The sequence below is a fragment of the Gasterosteus aculeatus genome, chromosome 20, assembly GCF_964276395.1.
Source record: "Gasterosteus aculeatus chromosome 20, fGasAcu3.hap1.1, whole genome shotgun sequence".
NCBI classification, from domain to species: domain Eukaryota; kingdom Metazoa; phylum Chordata; class Actinopteri; order Perciformes; family Gasterosteidae; genus Gasterosteus; species Gasterosteus aculeatus.
The window spans coordinates 11,679,608-11,702,682 of NC_135707.1; positions in this window are offsets into that span (position 1 = coordinate 11,679,608).

Below are 23,075 nucleotides of genomic sequence, written 5' to 3' on the forward strand. Positions count from 1 at the left end.
AATGAAGCTGCTTCTAGTCCTATTCATGGCTGTGATCCACATGAATGAGGATCATTGGCCGCGCATCGCAGAAAGAGAAAGTTGTCATGTACTCCTTGTCCTCTCCGTCCTTAAAAACCCACTGAGGTCGCATTGGTTGGATCCGGTTCCTCCGTAATAATGCTTCATATTGAGAGCTAAAGGACGGCTTTGAAGATGTCAAGAACATTATACAATATTATTGATTTATTCATAGCAAACTCACTTTTCAGTACAGAGAACTCTTACTGCTCAGGTTTAACAAAAAAAAAGACTTGGGTAAGTATCATCCCTTTTTCTTTTCTTCTTCCCCCTGCTGATAACACGCTGCACGTGCTACTAGAAGCCACTCCTCACATTCTGGTCATTCTGCTGAGTCGATTCCGAAGACAGTGATACATCCGTCCAACGCTTCAGTCGCTAATGGGGATAATTAAGAAAAAGGGGACTGTCTTGCAGAGAGGATTTATGTGTTACAGAAGGATTTTTATGCTCATACAACTCGCCATTCCGCTGTAGCACAAAGACGTCCGAAGTAATCTTTCCAGATTGACTCCCAATTAGTCAACTAAAATGATACAATTGAGAGTGACCAATAACCACAGAGGGCAGCGGGAAATAGTCCCAGAAGTGCAACCGCGAGGGGAAAGTGGTTTGAGCTTTAATAATGTCCGCTCCCTGTGAACACGGTCGATGTTTCTGTGCCTCAAAACAATCTCTCTGAGTGATCTTCTATCACTGCTGAGCCAGGAATAGACCATAAAATAAAAAAGGATATTATCTTTAAAGAGATAATATGACTACTCAACTGAAGACTTTTTGTGAAATTCAAAATAAAGAAACTGGAGTTCAATACAAACTGCACTGGATTTGTTGCTATAGCATGGTGCCCCCTATATATTTCCCCACAGTCAAATGGTCTAATACCATCATGTCAATATTATTGATGTTGTTACCCCCTTGGGCTCGATGTGACAATGAAGGGGAACAAGATGCCTATAATAAAGTGATATTCAAATAGTGCTTTAAGGGCTGCTTTGGTTATTGACTTAAAATATGTTTAAACTTTGAGGGTAGAAAATGCTTTAAATATTCATTGTTCTCATTCTATACTGCATTTGAATGGATCAAGAGGATTGTTTTCTTCTCCAACAGACACCTGGAGGTAATTGCAAAGCTTTTTAAGCGCTATGCACGCAGTGGAAATACGTGCTTTGACATCACACTCTCCATTAAGTGGGCCGATATGGTGGGAGGACGTTCAGTCACTTCTATAGATTGGATTACACTTTTTAAAAGGCTTTATGTAATGTACACTAACTGCATCAATTACATGGTACGGCCCTTATTAAAATAACCCAGAAAAAAAGAAGCAAGACCAAGTAATACAGGTATTTTCTGATATATTTTTTCCATTTCAACTTTCGGAGAATCTGTGGACATGTAAGCACATTCTTCAGAAGGAGATGCTGAGGACCGACCCAAAGTCTGAAGGAAAGGATATTTATTTATAGATATTTGTGTAACCGGGGCGGCCGTTCGCCTGGTCACAAGGGTGACAACGTCACTTTGGGACTCTCACCCAAAGTATATCAGTTGTAATGAAAAAGAAAAGGGAGCAGAGAGGTGAAGTTCCAGTTTTGTAACAATGTTTTTTTATTTACAAGTAGGTTTAATATTTAAAAGAAAAGGAATAATCAATCCAGAAACATTGGTCGGTTTTATGGCAAAATATAATCTATGCTTTGAAAAAGGATTACTATACTGGGGTACCCTACCAGTACAAGGTGACTACTTGAGGCCCACCGGGGCGGGGGAGTGAAAGGGGACAAGGGGGCCACCACCAGGTCAAAGGAAAGAAAACACAGCAAATCAAAAAGAATTAAAACACAGCAAACAAACAAAATAAACTGAAAGGGCCTTCCACCTCGTGAGCCACCCCCTGTAGGCCTACTATATGCCCACCTGCACTGGCATTAAAGGGACCCCCAGTATAGGGCGCAGTAATGGTTGTTCATGTAGGACAAAACAAAGACACTAACCCAGAAAGAAAACAAATTCGCAATTCATAATCAAAGATACTATATAAACCGGGTAACCATAATCTATTTTAAATCAAAGGCAAAAACAGCAGTGACCAGGCTCAGCGTTGCACCACCTGATCATTTCCTCTAGATTCCGCTCAAACCCATCCGCACGTGGCGAGTGCTGTGCCTATGCCGTGGGAGACCTACAGCAAGCCCCCCCTCTAGCTCTAGTGGGGCAAAAGCTCCCATTTAAAGAGCACCTGGTCACACCTGTTAGGCATCACCAATTAAGGTGGTGTGGCCAAACCGGCAGGGGGGGAGGGGAGAGCTCTACCCATCACATTTGCATGAAAAGCCCTCCAAACATTTCTTCCTCGAAGGAAGAAATACATCTTTTATCTTCAAAATCTAGGTGGGAAAGAATTTCATTAGGTACATTTCCATTTTGTGTGAGAGCCCAAAGAAGACGAAGAGCAGAGCGCTGTATGTCCTCAACTAACTTGCTGCTCGTGTCTATGTGAATAGCACACTACTGTTTGTTTCCAGACCTGGGTCCAGATGGGGGGGGGGCAAGTAATCTTCCCGGCAGTTTTCTATTCATCTTAGCTCCAAGTGGAGTTCTTAGATGTTTTCATTAACCTGAGCCCTGCTTGTCTGGAGGCCGCAGGGTGGCTTCTGGACCGTGGCGTTCTGTCCCTGTTGCGTCTCACATGCGCCCAGGAGAGTTCAATCACATGCCCCCGCATGGGCGCTGAGACGAATGGTGGAATACACGGCGGCCGTGGAGAAGATTAAGCAAGTGTGTGCAGAGACAGAGACCTTCAGAGGTAATATTTTCACGTTCGAGATTAAAGAAAACAGTATTCAGGCTGCCAAATAATGTATCAACAAAGTGTTTTTTGATGAGTAATGATAGAAGCTTGTGGCAGGGCGTGGTTGAGCTTTGCTGCAGAGGAGACATGGAGGGGAGGGGACTCCGGGAAACGCGTGCCATTTAATCAGCCTCAGGTTAAACGGATCTGCTGATTATGTCGGCCACTGGGCAACAAAAAGGTCAGCAACGAGCCCCTGCGGGAATGTGAAAATAAAGATACTGACAATCCGACACCGTTTTGGCCGCCCTCATTGTGCTCAAGGAAGCTTTTCCAACGATCGTTCACTTTTCTGTCTTTCGTGGCCGTTGTGAAACTTTCTACCTGTTCTCTTACTCTAATTGCTAAATAAATACTGTCTGAAAAAGAAACTCAAAAAGATACGGTAATTGCATATTTAAACGGGTGTAAAAAGGTACAGAGTAAAGTATATGCTGTCATGGAGAACAAAAGAGCTTCTCAAAGTCACTATCGTGGACATTCTTTAACGCCCCTGAGCTCGCTGGCTGTTGCACAGATCTGTTGGTGGAGGATCTCCCAGCTTCTGCTTTTTAATAATAAAGATTTGCATCATTTAATTCTGTTTTATGTTGTTTTGAAGCATGGGAATGTTTTTTTAAGTTTGGGATCACGATGTTTCTTCCCGTCGGCAGTCGGGCTCATCTGACTGACTGACTGTCTGACTCTGACATTCCACCGGTCACTTTCTTTCACACTGCACACGCACACTTGTCACTTTCTGTTTGCTGGTGGACTTTATTTTGACTTTTTACCTTTAACTTCTATTCCTTTATTTTTAAACTGACCCATATATTACTAACCATACCATTATATTTTATTTTATTCCTCTTGGTTCCTAATTTTTATTTATTTCATGAGGTTGAAATTTTCAAACTTTGGTCTCTGATGAATAATTGTGTCTAATTGAGTTGTTCTCTTCCACGTGAATAATTCAAGGGGTAACTTTGCTTGTTCAAATGTATGGAATCACAAACTTAACTTTGCCTTTTTCTCATAACTTTAAGATCAGTTGAAGGTGGAGAGGTTGGACTACACCTCAATCCTACATTCTCTTAATTTCCTTTGCTGACTCAACAGAACAGTTTAGGTTCAAATTGAGCGCGTATACAGCTCTAAATAATCTAGTAGCAGATTAAAACGGACAGAGTTCTAAGTGTCTAAATGTTCTCTCTCAGTTTTCAATGCTCGATAAGGGATCTAATATCTGGCTCTCAGGTTGCTCAGGATGAATCAAAGATGAGGCGAGTGGAAAAAAAGATGTTATTATAACTGAGTAATGATTGCAAGAGTTTCAATATGAGGTTTTAAAAAAACAATCTTTTTTTGTAATGAAACGGAGTTACTCAGCTTCCGTTTCATCGGCGAAGTTAACGGATTAAAACCAGGTTTCTTTTCTCATCTTAGTGAAACACTGATGTTTTAGTCCATTTTCCCTGAAAAACCAATTTGCATTGAAATGAAACTAGAGGGTGTGGAAATATGTTACTGCAGGATTGATCCTTTACAATTCCACCACTCAAGTTTTCAGACATTAAGATCTATAAATATTCCTCATTAGTGGCTGTGTGCTGACTGAACATACTGTGTTCACAATAACATTTTATTTCCTGCTTTGTTTGCTGTTATTACCATATTGTTTTGAAAGGCAATGAAATGTGGAATAAAGCCTGGCTAAGGAAAATCATTTCCAAAGCACATCTAAAGAATGTCTGCTAAGGATCATGGTGACGTTATCAAAAATATGAATGCTTGAATAAATACTGTCAAACTGTGACAGTCAACTTTTCCATCTACACTCAACCCCGAGCCTGAAAACACAGCCGCAGAGGAACGTATGCAGGCACGTACTAATGAAACACTCTTACGTTGGCTATTGCACACTACTGAGACACTTACATTACACACATACATACATGCTCTGTAAACCTATGCACGTGCATATATAAGACATGCATACTCATCTGAAACACTTACACGTACATATGAGAAACACACGCGCATACATATATACTGCTGCTGGGTCACATACACATACATCTCCATAGTGAACGGAGGAGCGGCCCCTCACAGGAAAGGCTGGTCCGTCGTACAGAAGCGAATGCTTGATGAACAAATATTTCGGGGTGGGATGGAACCATTGTGAAAGTCCACAATTTATTCCTAGTTTCCAGATCAACTTTTTTTTTTCCTTGAGACGCACTTTCTTGAACTAGCGAACCATCACTCTCCCAATTCGCAACAAGCAGTTCTATAAATTTTTACATCGATGAATATTCCTCTTGATATTCACTGCTATCTCTGTATCACCTTACATCATCACGGTAGAACGTAACACTGCACCCGTTGAGGCCATCTGGAAATGCTCATTTTCAGCGAGGCGAATGCTTCCTTGTGATTTAAAGGAGAATAACACACAGTCCAGTAAAGCGCAAGAGCCCACTTCTTTTAGCACAATTTTGTCATGTCCACTGCTGAATGTTTGTCGTTCTTTGGGAAGTCTTTCAATTTATTTACACACGTAATTGCCAGTGCAAAAAGCACAGGGAAGAGTGTCGGTGAGTCGCTCCCTCTTTGCTGCCTGCTAAACTAAGCCTCTGCAAGGTATAATGTGCGTACAGGTGACAATCTGTCAGTGTTTCCCAACTGGAGGTTAATTCTCTTCGCTCTTCCTCTGCGGCCTTTTTAATCACCAAAGTACAGCTTTAGATATCAAGTTTTTTCAAAGCAAAATGGATTTCCTCGTCAGTCATCTGCACTTGGGCTGCAGGAGATTATGTTCAAGTTGCCAAATTAATTCATTTTCTTTTATTTAGCATCTGTATCTGAGCCTGAATGTTCATATTGCTATAGCCAGCTAAAGTGGAATGTGATACAAACGGTTAGTGTTTGTTTTCACACTCCTGAAAACTCTGCAGGGACATCTTATTTGTGTTATTAGAAGAAGATGGTAGCTTTTAAAATGAGTACAAGCAGGATCATGAAAGGTTCTCGTCTCAATGTCTGATGGGATCTGAGAAAATCCTTAAATTGCTGCTTCTTCTCTTAATTCTCTGAGCGTATCTAGGAATGTCCAACGACTCAGACTCCTATTGTTCCTCAGCAGGACACCATCTTCCATGTACTTGTTCTCTGAGTTGACGGATACACCCGTTTCCTTTTGTGATTTAAATGTTCTATCCCCCCCTGCAGTTCTTGTCTGTTGCTAAGTGACAACCTAAGAGAATGCATTTTCCTGTAGGACAACTCCACTAAGGAAGAACTGCCAGAGCTATGGGAACAATTCCAATTAAACTATTTAATTTGGTCAAACATGAGGGAGATGGCAAACACAAATGAACTGAGGGAGTCATTAATCCAGACTTTGTTCAATTTAAACATATTTCTTATATATAAATATTTTCTTCCAACAACTTTCTAACCAGAGTCTCTTTTGCAAGCAAATACTAAGCAACCCTGAAAAGGTTGCCTCCAAAAAAAACCGACATTATTTCTTTGATACTGCGTGGCACCCAGTGGCCATGTATTAAGTGCTCCCGCTATCACGCCTGCAAATAACGACCTGAAAGTCAAAACGTCCGTTTGATTTTTTTGTGGCATGTAAAATGTTATTCTTTACAAACAGAGTACTTAGAGGTCCACAAGGTGCTCTGACTGACTGACAAGAAGATGTAACACAGAACGACTGTGTCAAATCCAGCTCCACTCATTTAGCAGTCATAGTTTCCATCTGAGACGGAAACTGCATACGTAAAATTATGTTTAAACGTCCAGATCTGGAGGTGGTGTTGGCTTTGTGAATCTGGAGCGGATTGGCTGTGGGTAGTGGAGGGATGACAAACAGCAGCATGAACGTACTGAAGGAGAACGGCATATTTAAGAGCGACAATAGCAAGATTATAGGCTGAAGATGTAATTGTTTTGTGCTTATTGGATAGAAAAGAGAGTTCCTGATTGACAGCTCCCAACAATGACTGCAAGGAAATAATGAGTGTGTGTGTGTGTGTGTGTGTGTGTGTGTGTGTGTGTGTGTGTGTGTGTGTGTGTGTGTGTGTGTGTGTGTGTGTGTGTGTGTGTGTGTGTGTGTGTGTGTGTGTGTGTGTGTGTGTGTGTGTGTGATTGGAAGATGGTTCAAGAATAATAATGACGATGTTTGAAATCAAAGGGCTCATCAGAAGAAGAAACGCATTAATATATCATAACATATTTACCCTGCCTTTCGGTTCAGCTGTTTCTCACTAAACAGTGAGAAGCCACCAAGAACCGATACCGAGTACAACAAACAGCTGAGACAGTATGATTTTTCTGCAAGGATTCCTTAAACTGCGCGTGTAAGAATCTTTTTGTTTTTCAGGGCGGCCAGAAACTGATATAATGCTTTGAAATCAACTGTTGTGTAAAGCCATTAGCAGTGAAATCTAAATGTTGATATTGTGGATGTCAGATTCATAGTGTGGGAGGAACTCCTGCCCTGGACCCTAAAGACAGAAGAGGGACTCAGTAGCTTCATGAGCTGTCAGAATTATTTATGAATGTAAATACTGTTTCCTCCGCTTGGTAATTACTTTAAGAGTGCACTTCAATTAGAGAAGCTAATTAGTGTTTATTGTATTTATGTCTTTGCAACACTCTCCCTCCCTCTCTTTGTGTGTCTGCTTATGTCCGTGGCTTTGCATTCAGCGTCATCTTTAAAATCTGCTGCTTAAAACTAATGCCCACGCAATTACTCACTATGCTTAATTAATTATATGGCATAGTTTAATATTAAAGTAAGTCTGCTTTAAAGTGTGGCATTCATTTGGCTTCTACTTCAGCTCACGGGAAGCCGCCAGGGGACAACCCATCCTGCTTTGCGACACATTTTATTTTTTAACAAAACATCCTGCTTTAAGACCCATTTTATTTTTTAACAACACATCCTGTTTTACTCAAAAGGTTTTATTTAACGACACATGGGTTTGACTATGAACATACAAGCAAAAGTTTGGGCACTTTCTCAATGAGAATGTGTCCAGACTCTTCATTTGTTCTAATCATTCAAATTTTAGTAGACCCCTTTTTGAATTGTGTGACTTTTTATTATAAGTTGAATATGGTACGTGTTAAAGATGGTTGAAAAGGGATCAGGGTACTTAACTCAAGTAAAGTAGTAAGGCGAGAGTCTCTTCCCCAGAGAGACATAAAACCTATAAATTAAACAACCATTTGTATGAACATTAAGCGTTTTAAGGTGGCTTAGTACGGGTGATTAAGAGGAACAAACACCAACCAACAATATGTTTTTCTTATTACATCAATACAAATAATTGAATTAATAAGCTTGACATTTTTATAAAATGAACAGGCTTTAATAAAGCTTCACTGTATCAGATAAATACACACGTACATATAATTTAAGCTCCACAGTAGCTGCCGCTTCGATCTCATAGGTTATTAAAGCAAAAAGATAGAGTCATTTCATCTCCTGCGCTGCGCTTCACATCTGACCACAGGTATCGGTTGTTTGGTGTTTTCCTCTGTGCTCTAGACTGCAGACAGGACCGATGAATTATTGATTGGGGTTGAATTTGAGTTGGTTTGTATATTTTAGAAATATACGATGCCTATAAAATAGTTACGGCTCACTGGCACAAATAAGACAGCTGGTTTGAATGTATGTGATCAATTAGGCAATAATTGTAATGGTTTGTTTTAAATATCTCTATAAACTCTATATCATACTGTTGATATAAAAAAGATGATATTGAACTCAAGGGATGAATGGCTTAGAAGAAGAAGAGGATACTGACTTTTTACATGGATTATTCTGGCCCCCTCACTTTGGTGAACCCCTCCGAAATAACTTCTGTCATGCTTCCTATCACCTTTACTTTTAAAGTGTTTAAACTGTTGCCTGTGATTATTTTAACATGTCTGCTGTGAAAAATGTGTGATTTAAATTCTCCACTGTAAAGCAGTTCTCTAAATATTGACACTGTAGGTAAACAATCGTGACTGTGTCAATGTCCCTGGTCCTAAGTGAGGCCCTGTTACTAATCAGGCTTATCAGTAATTGGAATAATAAAGATGTTTATGAATTTTAAAAATAACCTTTAATATTTGCTACATCATCAACTGCTTCCACCAAATCCTGTATTTGCTGACCACAGTTTGTCTCAAACTAGTTCGTTCGATTGCAGCACAAAACACTTGCTGTGTTCAGCGAGTTTCTCTTTTCCACTGAGCATCCATACATCCAAAAATTAAATAAAGTTTGGAGCGCAAAAAGATGTCACACAGAAAGTTGTGAACAAGAATGGCGGAAATAAATGTGAAATATCAATACACGGTATTAATGATCTGCATTATTTAGTCATGTTTAATCATCCTTCTTTTACTTCTGCATTCAGTATTACGAGCATGTGGACCAGCTTCATCCGGACACCCCAGCTGTGCCCTTTGTACAATAATAGTTTGTTCTAGCTGACTGAGCCTGTGTATCTCCCACCAACAACGCTAAACACAATTTCCCCCAGGAGCGGGATTTGTGTGAACAACCTCTGCAGTCCATTTCCCAGTAAAGGGCAAATTAAAAAGGGAAAAACAGCATCCTCAATATTGAACATGATCCATTCAGCATTTTAGATTATTTCCAACTATTTTAAATGTGTCTGCTATCAGGCACATTGATGGCAAAATTGTCCCCTTAACTAAACCTGCACTATGAGTTATACTTGCTCTCATTTAGAGCTTGAATTTATTATGAAATTGTTTATTAGTAAAATACCAGAAAATTCCAGAACGGGGGTGGTTGAATTGCCTCCCCTTCCCCAATTTGTGCCACAGTGTCTTTTAAGTTGTCATTACATGCACCTTTAGGAGGAGGATGCATAAGTCTATGCAGGGGGCTATAACAATCAGGGGTATTGGAAGGTGTGAACCATTGATCAATAGCGGGAAGCCCATCATGGTGGGGACACAGGCAATTGGAAAGCCTCTATGTAATTGAAATGTCCGTGTTGTGTAGATTCTTCAGAAGAGAAATGACAATCGATAATGTCTGCTATTAAGTTGCCTCTCCGTTTTCAGAGGTGGAGGATGGGTGGGATACTTTTTTTTTTTTTTAAAGCGGAAAGAAATAGCTCCCTGTCAGGTGCGTTTGCATCCTGCATGGTTCAATTTATCTAAGGTCCAAAAATAAAGAAATTGCTGCCTCCCTGTTGCCTTGAGCTTGGAGGAATAAACAGTCAATATTTGCTCCTGGGGACCTACAGAAGGATGCACACATAAATCACCCAGCATGCACCTGTCCAAAGAACCAGCCACAGAGTCCTGTGTCATCGCGTTTAGGATCATGCTGCTGCTGCTTCATCTCTGAATCGATGTGCCAGGGAGCACTCGGAGCTGCGGCGCACTGGTAGCAAGGACAAGATGAAATTACTTTTCCAGCGTTTCCCGTTGTGACTCCATAGCAGCCCGTTTACATGCGTTTCACTGCTGCCGTGATGAAAATTGCAAACTATTGGCCTCATTCTGGTGTTGCCCCACCGTAGGTGACTTTTGACTTGCCTCTTTTATATGTTAATATTTGGCAATTATGGAATTAGATAATTGCTGTTTTAAAGGAAAAGGGGATCCACGTAGCTGTGCAGAGCTACTGTTGTTTGGGTTGGGTTACACATCACTGCATGGTTATTTCTGGGGTCATTTTTTGAGACAAATATGACCTGTGCACTACTGGAAGGGGAGTGGTGCATCACATCCTAGTTCATTCCTCTATCTGCTGTCATTAAGAGGAAATGTGTTAGAAATGCCCAAAGTCAGCCGGGCCGACAGGCGTCCATTGAACACAGTAATCACGCTGAGGCATGTATTCAGTTTCTCACATCTCACAAGCGTTTCGTCTGCTGTAATGAGCATTACTTGGAACACTATCACATCAGTTTTGTGTAACATCGTATAAATGTTCCATGTGAACTGTGTAAGTACACAATGAAAGCGTTTGTTCATAAGAAATACGCAGTGAAAGTGGAAAATACGTTACGGCCAAGCGTGTTATGCCTTTGAAAGCAGTGTTTTAGTCTCTCAGTCTAATGGTTTTATCAGTGGGACGTTCATCGGAGTGGAACATGGGCCGAAGAATGGCAGTAGATAAATGGAGATTTAAATTGGATAATAGCTTCTTCTTTTCCCGTCCGTCTGTCTGCGCAGACAGACACTCACATCTCTGGTGTCACACAAACACTTGCAGAGGTCCTGGCATTCTGTTTAATCATTCCCTTCTGCAGATCATTATACAGCTCTCTGAGGTCTAATTATCACTGACAAAGGACTGCACCCGGTTGAACAAATGACATAGCATGCAGATCTGTCCCTCCTCCACCTCAGCAAGCAGCAGGCTTTAATGTGCGTTAATGTCATGACCCGGCTCGAAGGGGATGACAAACACGGGAGAGACACAATGCAAAGGTGATTTCCAAATATATTTATTTAAGTAAAGTAACTAATCCAAAAGTAAAACAACTATGAGGTGTGTACGTCAGTAGTTTCAGTCATGTCAGTGTGGGTGCTTGATCATGTCGGAGGAATGTTGTGAACCTAAATTAAACGTCAAAAGACACAAAACAAAGGTGCGGACGCTGGCCAGGGAAAACCAGCGACCCTGGCAGGCAGGAACCATGAGCTCTTATACTGCCAGAACGCCCCAGCTGCTCCCAATCCAGTTGATGGCATTACCTCTGGGAAAGACAGTGACGTCATGACATGAGCCAATAGGCAGGGCCGTCACACCCCCCCCCATAAGATCGGTGTCCCAAAGGGAACACCGACACACTACAACAAATAAAGCAGGACTAGTCCCCCTAGAAAAACACTAAAACGAAACTTAAACAATGCTAATAAAAAATAAGCAACTGACCAGAAAAACAAAAATAACCGAATTACTACAAAAAATTTATAAACAAGAAACCCATCACCCTGCCCATGTTCCGCCCCTTCCCCACCTGTCCTCAGCAACTCTGGTACCTGAGAAGCAATTTAAGACAACAGGCACAGCAAGAACAAGTCACGAGCAACATGAAATGGCATAACTCAAATGTAGACCTCCCTTTTCCGAAATACTAATTCAAGGCAACGGAGCACGTGACAACGCATCTGCAATTGTATTATCGGACCCTTTGATATGCCGAATGTCAAGATCATATCCCTGCAGAAACAGAGCCCATCTCATCAATCTCTGATTCGGACATCGCAATGAACGAAGAAAGGTCAGAGGATTATGATCTGTATACACAACAAGTGGTGCACAACCCCCCACATACACTTCAAAATGTTGCAACGCCCAAACCAACGCTAATGCTTCCTTCTCGATAACAGAATAATTAAACTGGTAACCATTGAATTTCCTAGAAAAGAAGCTCACTGGTCTCATTACCCCCTGGTCATCTCCTTGCATCAAGACGGCGCCTGCTCCCACCTGGCTGGCATCAACCTGGAGCAAAAAGGTCCGATCAAAACGCGGTGCTGCCAGAACAGGAGAAGAGCATAGCACAGTTTTAACGTTATCAAAGGCCTGTTGACACTCCACAGACCACACAAACTTTACTCTGGTCTTCAGCAGCTCAGTAAGAGGAAACACCACAGTGGAAAAATTTCTACAAAAAATCCTATAGTATCCCACCAGACCCAGAAACCGCTGCAGCTCTTTTTTGGTGGTGGGCCGTGGAAATTTTTCGATGGCCATAACCTTAACCTGGACTGGGGCTACACGACCTTGCCCAACTACCCGCCCCAGATAAGTAACAGTGGCCCTAGCAAACTCGCACTTTGCTAAATTAATGGTGAGTCGCGCTTCTTCCAAGCGCTCAAACAGCGCCCGAATGCGCTGCAAATGGGAGTGCCACGTGTCACTATAAATCACCAGATCATCCAAATAAACCGAACATCCCTCCAGCCCGGACACAACTCTGTTCATTAATCGCTGGAACGTAGCGGGAGCGTTTCTTAGTCCGAATGGCATGACAGTATACGAATACAGACCCGTTGGTGTAATAAATGCCGAGATCTCCTGAGCCCGCTTGGACAGAGGTACCTGCCAATATCCCTTGAGCAGATCAAATTTACTCACAAACTTGGCGGCACCAACACTGTCAACACAGTCCTCCATTCGCGGCAAAGGGAAAGAATCTGGCTTTGTAACCGAATTTACCTTTCTCATATCTGTACAAAACCGCGGCGTTTTATCCTGCTTCGGTACCAAAATACACGGAGATGCCCAACTGGCATTGGACGGTACAGCAATATTGTTTTCGACCATGTATTTTACTTCAGAGTCCAGATGTTGACGCTTCTCTGGTGACATACGATAGAAACGTTGTTTTATCGGCTGTGCATCTCCCACCTCAATATCGTGCTCCACCCAATCGGTGCGCGAAGGGACATCGCCGAACAGACAGGGAAACTTGCGCACCAAATTAGTGAGCTCACAACGTTTAGACTCCGGTAAATGAGAGAGCAGCCTATCCAAGTTACTCAGAGATTCTGAATTTTTTAAGCGACCACACAGCAGACTGTCATCCGGCTCAGGCACCCCATCCTCATGTATCAGAGCCATTGAACCCACGGCCAGAGCTGGACAAACCCCTTCCTCGGTCTGTCCTGACCCCATACCACGGCTGTAAAACGGTTTCAACAAATTCACGTGACAAAGCTGTTTGGACTTCCTCCGCCCCGGTGTCGCAATAAAGTAGTTCAAATCCGTGATTTTCTCAATTACCGTATATGGACCAGTGTACTTGGCCTGGAAGGGCGAACCTACAATAGGCATCAATGCCAGGACTTGGTCCCCCGGACTGAACTCGCGCCGCTCTGTATGGCGGTCATAATTCCCCTTCATTTTGCTCTGAGACATTTGCAATTTATCGCGTGCTCTACCACCTGCCACGAACAATCGATGCCGAAACCCGTTCACAAAATCGATCAAGTTCTTGGGCGGCTCAGCATCGACCCAATCATCTTTTAACACCGCCAAAGGGCCCCGCACCACATGCCCAAAAACTAGGTCATTTGGACTGAAACCAGTGCCCTCTTGTACGGCCTCCCTCGCAGCCAACATAAGCCATGGGAGCCCCTCTTCCCAGTCTCGATCCAGCTCAGTGCAATAAGCACGCAGGAGAGATTTGAGAGTCTGATGAAATCTCTCCAACGCACCCTGACTCTGCGCATGATAAGCAGATGACTGATTGTGTTTGATGCGCAAACATTTCAACACTTGACCAAACATATGAGAGGAAAAATTTGACCCTTGGTCACTTTGGATAATCTTCGGGATACCGAAAACCGAAATAAACTGAGTCAGAGCCCGCACCACTGCTTTAGTTGTAATGGACCTTAGCGGGTATGCAGCCGGATACCTGGTACTTTGGCACATCACTGTCAATAAATACTTACTGCCAGATTTAGCACACGGCAACGGGCCGACGCAGTCCACAATCAAATATTCAAAAGGTTGGCTTATGGCAGGGATCGGTTGTAGAGGAGCAGACTTCACACGCTGATTTGGTTTTCCCGTCAATTGACACACCTGACATGTTTTAATATATACAGCAACATCTCTTTTCACGCGCGGCCAAAAGAAATGTTTCAAGATGTTTAGATATGTCTTCCTGACCCCAAAATGCCCACTCTCGTCGTGCGCTATTTTAAGCACCAAAGGACGAAATTTAGCCGGCACGACCAACTGGAAAATAGCATCCCCTACACAGTCACTATTCACCCCAATCCATTTCCTAAACAGCAGGCCGTTGCGCAGAAAATAGCCGCTGGCTGCACTTTTTATCTCCGCAGCCGACAACACACGTTCGAACAATTCTTTTAGGGAGAGATCACCGATTTGCTCCTGCAACAACTCGCTCTGTGGCACCGACAGTGGAAAATTGGACAAGGACAGAGTCTCAAAATCCGCATCACCACGCTCCTCATCGGTTAACCCAGGCTCAGCCTTACTCATTGCGCGTGTAACCACACAGGCTGGAAAATCCTCAGGTATCTCAATGGAGCTACAGTCAGGCGTAGTACTAACTGGACAGTGTGTAACAACAGGTGCGGGAGGAACATCATCCCAGATGCGGCCGCCAGCCAAGCCATTTCCCAAAATGAACTGAACCCCCTCGATAGGAAACGCCGGCCGCACTCCCACAGCTACCTCCCCCTGTATTAGCTCACAATCCAGAACCACCCTATGCACAGGCACAGGTAACACAGTCAACCCCATCCCCCGACTGAGGATACGGTCCCCGCTGTCAGTTTCTACGGACAACGGCAGGACGGACTCGATCATATAGGAATCATATGCCCCCGTGTCCCTCAATATCGTAACCGGGACTTTAACATCGCTACCCCCAAGCGACACAAAACCACTTCTGATAAAAGGAGCATATGCCTCCAGAACATCCGGCTCAGAACATCCGACTGACGCACAGCCGGTAACTACCGGAACAGCAGCCGCAGCCGGCTTAACATTAGGATGGCCCCCTCTATGTTTAGACAACCCTGGACAATCCGCCTTCCAATGACCCTTTTCATGACAGTAATTACAGCTTCTACTGCTGTCAAAATTTCTCCGTGAGTGAGACTCGAATCTAACAAAGCCAGGCTTCCTCGAACGCATCTGGTCAGCCGCTACGGTGCTTCGACTGTGTTCACCCCAGCCAGCATCATCGCGGTTGGGCGTGCGCTCTCTCACACCATCCTTATGAAGCAGCACATACTCATCTGCTGACACAGCAGCCTCTGCAGCGGAGGCAACCTTATGTTCATTAATGTAGGTTGCAATCCGACCAGGCAACCTGTTTTTAAACTGCTCCAAAATGACTAATTCACACAAATCATCAAAAGTAGTGATCTCAAGCGCAGCCAGCCAACGTTTAAAATGAGTTGTTAAATCGCGAACAAATTCAACATACGTTTGGCCACTTCTCTTCTCCCAAGCCCGGAACCGTTGGCGATACGCCTCCGGCACCAACTCATAAGCCTTCAGCACGGCAGATTTTATTTTAACATAGCTACCGCTATCAGCCGTGCTCAAAGACGAGTATGCCCCCTGCGCCTTACCGGTGAGTACGCACTGGAGCAGCAGAGCACAGTCTCCATCCGACCAGCCCCTCGCCGTGGAAACACGCTCAAACATCACAAAAAACGAGTCAGGATCCTTCTCATTGAATGGTGGCAACAACCGCAAGTTGTTTATGTCGAAGGGCCGCGCACCGACCCCAGACAGCTGCCGACCTTCACTCTCACCAGCCCACTTATTGTCCTTACCTAGGGACAGACGATAGCTCTCCAGCTCCATCCTTGCCTTCTCGGTCTGCTGGTGGATCATCTCCAGCTCAATTTGTTTTTTAGCTTCTAACTCACACTTGAGTTTTTCATGCTCCATCTGCAACAGGAGAAGCTCTTTCTGTTGCTCAAAAGTCAACCCCTGAGTTTGTGCAGGAACGCATACGACCGGTGGAGACCGGCCAGACGTAAGAACTCCCAGTTCACAAAGTTTTAATTTCAAAGCAGCTTTAATATCGTCTTTACGCCTCCTATCCATCCCAACTACTGAATAATGCTCAGCCAATTCCAATAACTGCTTCTTAGTACAGCTCTCCAAGGCCTCTTCTGACGGGGCTGCCGTGAACGCCTCATATTCAGCCATCGCAACATCAATAGTTTACCCAGAACAGGCAAACAACACCAATCTATGCCAAACAGGACCAGCAAGACAGCGAGGTATCCCCGTGCGCACCAAGATCTCGGTTTGGAGTTTCCCCGCTATCTAACATTAACCCCCTTATCTAAGCTCCCGGCTAGTCTTCATGCAGCGGGCAGTGGTGGGTATTTATGCACCAGAGACCGCTGCCCCGGGGGAGCAACTAGCAAGCCAGCAACTCTCCCAAAGACACGGATATGCTCCCAAGACAAAGCTTTAACCACTATGCCACCACAACACTACCACGAACCCACGCAACGATCCTAAAAGAGGAACGCTACCAAACCTACAAGGGAAAACTCCGCTCCAGACTTTGATCTCCAGGTACGCTAAGAACACTCACACTTGTCTCCCCGGACGTTGGCATAAACTTAAACAACCGAACCCAAAATAAAACAAGCTCCTCCTGACCCCGCTGAAGGAAAAGGAATCCACACAAACCGATATATAGACAGACTGTGCCAAATCCGATGCTCTCCCTGATCAGTCAGCCCACATGCACTGTAAACTCTCCCCTAATTTACTACGAATACAACCAAATGTTTTACACTCTAGGCAAACTAACCAACGCAACAAGCACGCTCTATCGCAACTTTCCACGTGTGCGCAACCACCGGCACCGACTACAAAAATCCGTACTTAAAACACCATTGCAGCCAGGCCTACCAAATCACAAGCTCAAGTAACTAAATTTAAACACACTCGACTAAATTGCGCAGACGAACGGCCGGACGAGCCCCCATTTTGTCATGACCCGGCTCGAAGGGGATGACAAACACGGGAGAGACACAATGCAAAGGTGATTTCCAAATATATTTATTTAAGTAAAGTAACTAATCCAAAAGTAAAACAACTATGAGGTGTGTACGTCAGTAGTTTCAGTCATGTCAGTGTGGGTGCTTGATCATGTCGGAGGAATGTTGTGAACCTAAATTAAACGTCAAAAGACACAAAACAAAGGTGCGGACGCTGGCCAGGGAAAACCAGCGACCCTGGCAGGCAGGAACCATGAGCTCTTATACTGCCAGAACGCCCCAGCTGCTCCCAATCCAGTTGATGGCATTACCTCTGGGAAAGACAGTGACGTCATGACATGAGCCAATAGGCAGGGCCGTCACAGTTAAACGTTAATAGACGAGAATCACGCTCGGCCTTAAGGTGATGCAAAGACATAAGGATGAGAGCGTAGAGGAGAAGGGGGAGTCAAAATATTCAGTGGCTCACTTTTAATTTAAAATTACATTAATAGAGAATCAATTACTCTAGACGCACATAACCCTTCATGTCAGAGATCTTTATTTAGTAACTCAGAGGGTCACATGGAAGCAGAATGACAGCAAAGAATTCAGCGCTCACGTCTCTGGATGCCTTTTAAAATCACAGGGAATCTTTTTTTCGGGGGGAGAAACAAGACAGATTACGGAATATTAATTGCATCCTACGCATTTGATTTCATACAATAAAGGGTTTCCCTTTTTCCTTCTGAATTTGTGCGCTCAGCCTTTGTTATCCAAGCGTAGTCGTTTCTGTGAATAGATGATGTTCCTTCAGCAGAAAGGACGAACACCAATACATGAGTCATGTAGATAAAACGCAGGCTTTGTATCATCAAGAGGTCTTCATCTCTCCACAGACGGCTAAACAACAAAGAGAACAGAATAATGAAAATCCCTGTGAAACAAAACTCTTTTGGAAACAGAAACAGAACTGCGAAGATGAGAAGGGATCCCAGATGAAATAGGCACTGATCAAAGTTTATTCGTCAAACCCCTGCTCTTAAGTTTCTCTTCTCCTTTACTACTAATCTAAATCTAATTTATTCACATGGTGCAGCTCGTGCAGCTTCGCTGAATTAGGATGACTGGAAGCCGTGAATTGCATTTATCTGCCGACGGAGTTAAAGACGAGCCAGTTGGGATGAAATGAAAGCCTTGATTCAACAGTGGAAGAGGGGAATACAACGTTAATCTAAAAGCAGTTGGAGGTGCCGGCGTCGGTACATGATAGGACGAGAGGGAGGCATTTTATATTCCAAGAGATCTTAATGAAAACCCGGGATGAACATTGTTATCCTGGATGTACCCTGTTGTGCTCCGCTGCTTCTCCCTAGATAGCTCATGGAAAACCTTTTGTCGTCGCTTTATTGAACTTGAAGATAACCGCAGCTGCTAATGCTGCCATTCTGCCACAATATCTGTTCCCCGCAGTGTGTCTGCACTTATCTTCTAAATTGTGGATTTCAGGTAAAAGGAGAGAGGAGCAGCACACGAGACAAAAGGTGATTATGGACACATGATGTAACCATATTTTCTACCGTATGATTTGAGGCTTTTTAAAGTCAAATGATCATGAAATAGCAGGAGTTTTGCTTTTCCAAATGCAGTAATTCATTATTGAAGGAAAGGTGAGACGTTTTTGATTTTCTGAGGTAGACGTTGCTGCTTTCTTCTGCCAATTCAACCACCTGTCATTCAGAAAAATAAAATATCTAGCATAAGCAGCACCTGTTATCTTACTTTCAGCTGTTATTTTCTCTCAGCACAGAATACTCATTGGTCGTTAGGTGGCCAATGAAAATTAAATATATATATATATATATATTTAACATATATATATATTTAACAGGTGATGCTTATACGGATCTTCTGATGCTACATCAGAACATTTTTGTTGGAATGCATTAGATGCATTCCAAGTATTGTTCTTCGAATCTTTATTGTTGGAATGCATTAACGATGCATTCCAAGTATTGTTCTTCGAATCTTTATTAGTTGGAATGCATTGAGATGCATTCCAAGTATTGTTCTTCGAATCTTTATTCTTCAGCTTCTTCTATTTCTTCCGCGGCACCTTTCAACTCCTTCACACTTTCAGCTATTAAAACCGTTCAAATATTAAAATGTTCAGCTCCTTTCTGGCTTGAGGGCTATGACTTTTCAGCTTTCTACCTCTTATGCTTGAATTTATATAAATCAATAATCATTAATATTTTAACATGGTTTTCAAATGGAGTTTGCTTTCAAATCCTCCTAAACTTCTTCAACTTTCAGATTTTTCAGCTTCGCAAATCTTTCAGCTACAGACACCATTTAAACTTTCAAATGTTGACACAGGTCTAAACTATTTTATGAAAAAAACTGCTTGTGGATATCTATTGTACTTTTTTCATAATCACTGATTATGTTTCACTAGTTCTTCGCTCCGTTTCTGACTTTTACATGAGTGTGTATTGCGTCTGCTACAGTGGAGAGCTCGAGGCTAGAGTGTGGGGCATCGCAGGAATCTGGTTAAAAAAATATGGAACTTCTGTCCTTGCAGCCAAAGTATACACTCTAGAGGCTTCATTTCTTCAGATTAATGAGGGTATGGTTGTGCTGATTGGATTAATGTGTTCATGGAATCCCAGAGTTTTTTAGTTTTGGCGCAAGGAGTGTTTGAGTGACACAACCTCTGCCAAAAGCCCCATAGGCTCCAATACAAATCTGCCGACATATTTCTCACAAAAATCCACAAGGTACACGTTCTGTCAACGGCCATAGGAGCCGTATTCATTACCGGACAGACATAAAAGCACATCCACGCGTTCGGTAGAGTCTTGGGTCTCATACAAACGCCGTATTTTTTAGATAGCTGTTATAGTTTTGCGCTGGTTCTCATTTGTTTGAGGTGTGGATTCTGTGTAACTCGCTGTCCTGTGTCTGCACTTTTGCAGCCGCACAGGTGCGTCGTTGTCGTGGTTACGAGCACTCACACGCTGCAGGATCTGTCTGTGGCTCACAGCTGCTCCTTGTGACCTGATTAGTGGAGTCACATGACGCAGCTATGCTTTCTGTCAACAGACCAATATGATAAAGACACTAGCCCCCCTCCCCCCTCCACCCTGACCTCTACTTACTGTTAATCACTGTCAGTCAGTCAGTCAGTCTAATTCTCCTCCCCTCTCCCTCTCTTCCTCACCACCATTCCCTTCCTCACCCTCTCACCCTCCCTCCCTCTATCTACACCCCCCCACCCCACCCAATCCAATAGGTGCGCCGTTGCCGTGGTTACTCGTAAACACGCTGCAGTATCTCTGTGTGTGACTCACAGCTGCTCCAATGACGTGATTAGTGGAGTCACATGACGCAGCTATGCTTTCTGTCAACAGACCAATATGATAAAGACACTAGCCCCCCCTCCCCCCTCCCCCCTGACCTCTACTTACTGTTAATCACTCTCAGTCAGTCAGTCAGTCTAATTCTCCTCCCCTCTCCCTCTCTTCCTCACCACCATTCCCTTCCTCACCCTCTCACCCTCCCTCCCTCTATCTACACCCCCCCACCCCACCCAATCCAATAGGTGCGCCGTTGCCGTGGTTACTCGTAAACACGCTGCAGTATCTCTGTGTGTGACTCACAGCTGCTCCAATGACGTGATTAGTGGAGTCACATGACGCAGCTATGCTTTCTGTCAACAGACCAATATGATAAAGACACTCGCCCCCCCTCCCCCCTCCACCCTGACCTCTTCTCACTGTTAATCACTCAGTCAGTCAGTATGTCTGTCTATTTCTCCTCCTCTCTCTCTCCCTCTATCTCTTCCTCACCACCCCTCCCTTCCTCACCCTCTCACCCTCCCTCCCTCTATCTACACCCCCCCAACCCACCCAATCCAATCATTTCAAAATAAAAGCCACATGGAGGGAATTTTTACTGTAATGTTTGTGATGAGGCCTATTAATTAAAAACTTCTTAGTTTGAATAACAAACATTCTGTCTCCCACTACGAATATTACTCGTACTTCTAGTACTACAACTGATACTTCTACTACCATACTACTAGTATTTCTACTGCTATTAATACTACAACTACTACTAATGTTATTACAAATACGACTATGGCTAATAGTATTACAGCTGTTTCTACTGCTATTGATACTAAACCTACTATTACTGCTAGTACTACTAATACCACAATTATAACTAATACTACTACTAATATTACTACAAACAATTTTAAACAAATTTAAGCTCCTGCAACTTCTGTTTTTAGAAAATCTATTGAAATTCAGCTTCCCCACTTCCTGTATTTTCAGCAGTTCTTTAAAATAATTTCAGCTATTCTTATGCCTCTATCAACAGCAATTTTTCACTATTCATTTCTGTATTTTTTTGCAATATTTCAAATTTATTTCAGCTGTTTTCATTTCTGCTTTTTCAGCAAATCTATTGAAATTCCTTTCAGCTTCTCCCATTTCTGTATTTTCAGCAATTTCAAATTCATTTCAGCTTTTCTAATATCTATAATTTCAGCAAATGTATTCAAATTCCCTTCAACTTTCTGTATTTTCAGCTATTTTAAAAAGTTCATTTCAGCTTTCAGCTTTTTGCATTCCAACGCATTTTCAGCAGGAAATGCATTTTCTAGTTTCTTCATCTTCAACTTCTTCTATTTCTTCCGCGCCACCTTTCAACTCCTTCACACTTTCAGCTATTAAAACCGTTCAAATATTAAAATGTTCAGCTCCTTTCTGGCTTGAGGGCTATGACTTTTCAGCTTTCTACCTCTTATGCTTGAATTTATATAAATCAATAATCATTAATATTTTAACATGGTTTTCAAATGGAGTTTGCTTTTCAAATCCTCTTCAACTTCTTCAACTTTCAGATTTTTCAGCTTCGCCAATCTTTCAGCTACAGACACCATTTCAACTCTCAAATGTTGACACAAGTCTCAACTATTTTATGAAAAAAACTGCTTGTGGATATCTATTGTACTTTTTTCATAATCACTGATTATGTTTCACTAGTTCTTCGCTCCGTTTCTGACTTTTACATGAGTGTGTATTGCGTCTGCTAGAGTGGAGAGCTCGAGGCTAGAGTGTGGGGCATCGCAGGAATCTGGTTAAAAAAATATGGAACTTTTGTCCTTGCAGCCAAAGTATACACTCTAGAGGCTTCATTTCTTCAGATTAATGAGGGTATGGTTGTGCTGATTGGATTAATGTGTTCATGGAATCCCAGAGTTCTTTAGTTTTGGCGCAAGGTGTGTTTGAGTGACACAACCTCTGCCAAAAGCCCCATAGGCTCCAATACAAATCTGCCGACATATTTCTCACAAAAATCCACAAGGTACACGTTTTGTAAACGGCCATAGGAGCCGTATTTATTACCGGACAGACATAAAAACACATCCACGCGTTCGGTAGAGTCTTGGGTCTCATACAAACGCCGTATTTTTTAGATAGCTGTTATAGTTTTTCGCTGGTTCCCATTTGTCTGAGGTGTGGATTCTGTGTAACTTGCTGCCATGTCTCCCCTTTTGCAGCCGCACAGGTGCGGCGTTGTCGTGGTTACGAGCACTCACACGCTGCAGGATCTGTCTGTGGCTCACAGCTGCTCCCTATGACCTGATTAGTGGAGTCACATG